Source organism: Liolophura sinensis, chromosome 11 (genome assembly GCF_032854445.1).
Source record: "Liolophura sinensis isolate JHLJ2023 chromosome 11, CUHK_Ljap_v2, whole genome shotgun sequence".
In the NCBI taxonomy this organism is placed as follows: domain Eukaryota; kingdom Metazoa; phylum Mollusca; class Polyplacophora; order Chitonida; family Chitonidae; genus Liolophura; species Liolophura sinensis.
In genome coordinates this window covers 13,346,417-13,352,416 of record NC_088305.1, presented here as the reverse complement: position 1 = coordinate 13,352,416, position 6,000 = coordinate 13,346,417, and positions in this window count along the sequence as shown.

Below are 6,000 nucleotides of genomic sequence, written 5' to 3'. Positions count from 1 at the left end.
CGCCAGTTGTATAGGAACTGATAACTAACAAAATAAATAATTTTGTCGTTTTGTTATATTGCCGATGCTACTGTGATTGATTCAGTTTGCTACCCACTTTATCTCTTTCAATCAGGCTTAAATAATCCGCCCACACATGAATACTTGTAGAGGGTTAGACTCCTCAATATAAACATGAGTAAGACTTTGCTTTCAAAAAGCTTGACTGAGATAAGGATTGAGATAGGGATTGCGATGGGGATTGAGAAAGAGATTGAGACAGAGATTGAGATCAAGATTGCGATAGGATTGTGATAGGGATTGAGATGGGATTGAGATCAAGATTGAGGTGGGGATTGAGATAGGGATTGAGATAGAGGTTGAGATGGGGATTGAAATAGGGATTGAGGTGGGGATTGAGATAAGGATTGAGATAGGATTGAGGTGGGATTGAGATAATGATTGAGATAGGATTGAGATTGAGATGGGAATTGAGATAAGGATTGAGATAGGATTGAGATAAGGATTGAAACAGGGATTGAAGGAAAGGTGGCCCTAGAGCAGGAATGCCCTTATTGCGCAATACACATGCAGTGTGCCAAGTTTTCATATTGTGGCAATACATTAACATATTTCTTTAACGTTTTTCATACAGATTTATGGCGGAAGGAAACCGAGAGGAAATCACTGTCCTGTGCTGAATGAGATACTAATTTCCTGACTTAAAGTCGTACCAAGATATATAGCTACAATTAATGTTGCTACCTCACAGTGCGACTGCCAGCATCAAGACGGAATTTTTTCATTTGTTTTTTTTTTAAATTACACTTACTACAGGCCACAAAAAGATCAATAAATACCCAGAAATGTCACTATTAAATTTACGACAACGACAGAACCCCCTCCTTCCCCTCCTACGAACTCATATAGGAAAGAAAGATATGTTAAAAGATACACGAAACAGTTGATTTTTATTTCGTAAAATGGGGCATATAATGTGTCCTAACGTATAAAGCTCCAAAAAGTTTTCTTCTTTTCCGTGAGGTCCCAGCGGTCAGTCCGAGTGGCTCGCTGTGGTCAGGTAAACGGTGATAGAAAACGGCCAACAACTTTGTTGGGGCGAGAGCCCGAATTGGGGGCGCTATGCTGGTAACGCTTTCCATATTATGTACATCGATGACGTCATTTCCGGATATTTCCGAACGCTTAGAGAAAAAATTTCTGAAAAAGAAGGGTTATTAAGAAATATAAAATAAGCCTCAAAAATGAAATTTATTTCCTCATTATTAATCCTATCTTTCTTCGTATTCCTTAAAACCATGTTATTCGTTTTATGGAACCTTTTCGTGTATAATTTAAGATGATACTATCTTTCTTCGTATTCCTTAAAACCATGTTATTCGTTTTATGGAACCTTTTCGTGCATAATTTAAGATGATACTATCTTTCTTCGTATTCCTTAAAACCATGTTATTCGTTTTATGGAACCTTTTCGTGTATAATTTAACATGATACTATCTTTCTTCGTATTCCTTAAAACCATGTATTCGTTTTATGGAACCTTTTCGTGTATAATTTAACATGATACTATCTTTCTTCGTATTCCTTAAAACCATGTATTCGTTTTATGGAACCTTTTCGTGCATAATTTAAGATGATAGTATCTTTCTTCGTATTCCTTAAAACCATGTTATTCGTTTTATGGAACCTTTTCGTGCATAATTTAAGATGATATTATCTTTCTTCGTATTCCTTAAAACCATGTTATTCGTTTTATGGAACCTTTTCGTGTATAATTTAACATGATACTGATAGAGTAGGGTAACGCACTGTACGCGGACAGCCAGTAGATCTTATTTATCCACTGTGGTATCTAATCTGCTATCTTCAACATGTGTGTAAGTACAGGTAGCTAGTAAATATCTTCACATAGAACGAGATAAAATCACACTGGCAAAGACGAATATTTGTAAATTTGTTAATGTCACCCAGGTTCAGGGCGTGTTTTAACTAAATCAGCCCGTGCTTTACAAAAACACAATTTATTAGTTGAACTAATGAGGCTTGTTTACTTGTAAACAATCTTGACATTACGTCATAGTCCTTTTGTTGAAAGCGTCTTTGAGCCGACAGCCGTACCAAGACCCGCTCGGTACCGTATATCGGCCAGCCTATTATCTGTTAAGCTCCTGTATTCCACACCCAACTATAGGTTATAGTCACGGGCTTCCACTATACACGATCGATGCGTCATTTAATACAGCTCCAGTGGAGCATGCACTCCCACAACCTATATATGCCATGTACTATAAGCAGGTAGTTGTATACTACAGAGGTTACCAGCGCATGCAGGTACAACTGCGTACGTATAGCAGAGCAGACTACACCTTTCGATCAAAATTTGGGCTTGCTGTCAGGTAATTCGATTTTTTTTTAACCAATCTTACCTTTGTTAAGTCTACCCTTTCACCTGAAAGAGTCGTCTAACACGTATACATAGCAGAGACAGCGGAAGGATTAGATTGTGACATAGGGCCAGTTCATGTCTTGGAGTGCGCAGGCGCGGCTGACCTGTGACTGAAAAGTAGACATAAACAAACCTGTGTCAAGTGTGTCACAAATACATACATATATACGGCTATGTCACGTGTGCTTTCCATAACTTCTGTTTAACTTGTACACTCACTGGCGTTTGTGGATCCCCTTTTTATGGAGTACATGTGTATTAGTAGGGTAAGTTCATGATACACATAAATTTCTTTAATTATTGGTCACTTCAGTTTGGATCTGAGTCACTATTGCGCGGGGAAAATCCACCATTGAGCAGTTGGTCGATTATACTTTGTGACGGCGTCTATACCTTGACACAGACTTTTGCCCTAATTGACAGTTTCAAAGGCTGTTCGCTGCGCATGTGCAGGTTTGGTTGGGGGTTTGGTGCGCAGGACGGTTGATATGATTGGGTAAATGTGAACATTCCTTGTGTTTCTTTTTTTGCTAACTACAATTGAATAGGGTAATACACCAAAGAAGCTTGGGCCGTATAAAATTGAATGTTCACGTTTCCTCAACACCAAGATGGACAGTTTTGCGTTTGATGTATGGCAAATTGTAAATTAGCGTGGCACCGGTGATAGCCTGCCCAGATATTTAGTTTTTCTATGTTCTTTTCAGACCTGGGTTCAGTTTGTTATGTAGTGTATGTAGCGAATCTTAAGCTAGTGTGGTACCAGCGTTAGACCGCCCAGATATTTAGTTCTGTCTACTTTCTGTGTGATTTCCTTGAATATGTTTCAGCTTGAACTCACATCCTATATGATGCAGTTTGATATTTTAACTGTGCGATCTTGACTATTGTACTGAACATACGTCACGGTTAAACCTTACACTGGAATTAAGATAGCCCAGCCTCACGTCAACACCCTGTACGATGACGGTAGTGGGGAGAGGGCTGCTAGCGCGGTGTAATGGCTTAAGAGTCTCCCACCAATCCGGACGCTGTGAGTTCAAGTCCATCTCATGTTGGCTTCGTCTCAGGTCGTACGTGATAAGGCCTGTCAAAAACCTGCGGATAGTTGTGGGTTTCCTTGGCTGTGCCCGGTTTTCTCCTTTCATAATGCTGGCCGCCTTCGTATAAGAGAAATATTCTTGAGTACGGCGTAAAACACCAGTCAAATAAATAAATAAATATTAAATGTTTATATTACAAAACAAAGACGTCTTACATGAATGCCAGACGCTAATTCCTCTAACCCATATTTTAGTGTTAACCAGCGTACCTAACTCGGAAAAATCCAACTCTGGTGAAACGAAAATTAAAACTTTTTTGTATAACTTTCTAAAATTTATCCGTATTAGATTAATCGGTTTTCAAGTATAAATGAAATATTAATGCGCATGTCAGACATACAGCATTTGGATTTGGTAACATATAAGGTGATTTTCACAATACACAGCAAAACCGGAACTGTTAGTATGTTATTTACAAATCCCAAATCGTACCTATCTACGTATTTTGTAGATATACTGTGACATTTTATATCACGGTACATGTCAAAGTGACCGAATGTCACAAAGTTGCTGGAAAACACGTAATGCGGCTTGCAGCTGGGCCTTGGACAGGGAAGTTGTCGATTTCCCCGTTCTTACCGCAGTGCAGCCTTCGTTGAAGATCACGTACGTGTCTTCCATCATTGTGGTATGCATTTTTTGTAAATCAACCGAGAGAAACTTTGCCAGTAACTTGCCAAAGGTCAGTGGTTTACCCCCGTACACTCCTGTTTCTTCCAACCGTAAAACTGACCACCATCGTGTATATATGTGAAAATTTCTTCATTATAGCGTTTAACAATCATCAAAAAAATAAATCGAATATTATCGTGTTACAGGGACACGGGACTATAAAATCAATCAAGCTAGTTGCTTCTACTTCTGCTTGAAGTAAAGATATGGCAATTAAGTTGGTCTTACATGAAGTTCGTTTAAGGTCATTCGCCTTCAACACATATGACTTGCACATTAAACCATAGAGTCACTTACCTTCAACACGTATGACTTACACATTAAACTATAGAGTCACTTACCTTCAACACATATGACGTGCACATTAAACTATAGAGTCACTTACCTTCAACACGTATGACTTACACATTAAACTATAGAGTCACTTACCTTCAACACATATGACTTGCACATTAAACTATCGAGTCACTTACCTTCAACACATATGACTTGCACATTAAACTATGGAGTCGCTTCCCAAACACTCAGTTTGAAGGGGTGCTCCGTTTTTGTTTTTATTTTTTGTTGTTCACTACAACAGACCGACGTTTAAAGTGAAATATTCCTTATTATATGATTAACAAGCCTTTATTCTCTATGTTTTCTTTGCAGATGCAGATAAACATGCGTTTTTTATTGTTCCAACTCTTTATGACTTCATGGTCAGCAAACCGTTTGCTAACCTCGGGATGCTCCATTGCCGGAGAGTGGAAGCGACTGTCCGTTGAGGAGAGGATGTTCCTGTTCGATATTGTCGTGGTAGGCACCGATGTTCAGCACGTAAAGAACAACGGAACAGACTTCTACGACAGCGAGTTCAGGGTTAGTTGTGTGTTAAAAGGCGACGGCAAAGAAATCGGCGAAAACATCACGATTCCAGATATACAGCCTGAGAACAGCTGCTTGCGAACGGTTTTGACGGCTGGAGAAGACTTCATCGTTGGACTTGAACGCACACCTACAGGCTATCGAAGACACATAGTCAATGTTAATCAGCCGGTTTCATTCCCAAACACGACGGAATATTTACAGATTGCTTCGACAGTATGCGGATTACAGTCACCAAAACGACCGAATGGGACTATTCCGATGAGTTATGATTTCTGCCAAGCTCAAAATCAAACTGGGCCCTGTTTTTCGGGAAGCGGAAGAAACGGATATGTAACTGGTGTAATTATGGCAACGCTGCCTGTTGCTTTCATCTTGAATTTGTTGTAGCAGTAAGAGATTCTTCCTAGTTGTTGTTGTTATTTGTGCGTAGGGGTTTATGTATGCGTTTGGCAACAGAAGGATATGTGTGTATATATGTATATATAATTGTAAACAATGTTTATGAAGCCTATTATTGGGCCTTATGCATGATCTGTTGACTTTGTAACAATAAATGAACAAAGCATGTTTATAGATTTTATATATTTTTATATATTATAGCGACTGAATATCATTGGAGTCTTGTTGAGATCTTGTCAGAATATCGCGTTGTCCTCCACATCTCGACTGAATCGCGACTAAATCGCGTAGTGTCATTCCTTTGTTACCCGTCTGAGGTCCGCGCCTGAAAGAGAGATTGCCACTCTTGACCCCCCATAATACAGTGATAAAACGTGCTCACTTGGATGTACACGCAGTTTTGTGTCATTATTTCTCGTGCACCTGCCTCACTGTTATTTTGCAATTGTACCGTTAGAAAAAAAACTGACAAGAGAATTTAACTGATGACGTGTGGCCACACTGTTAGCA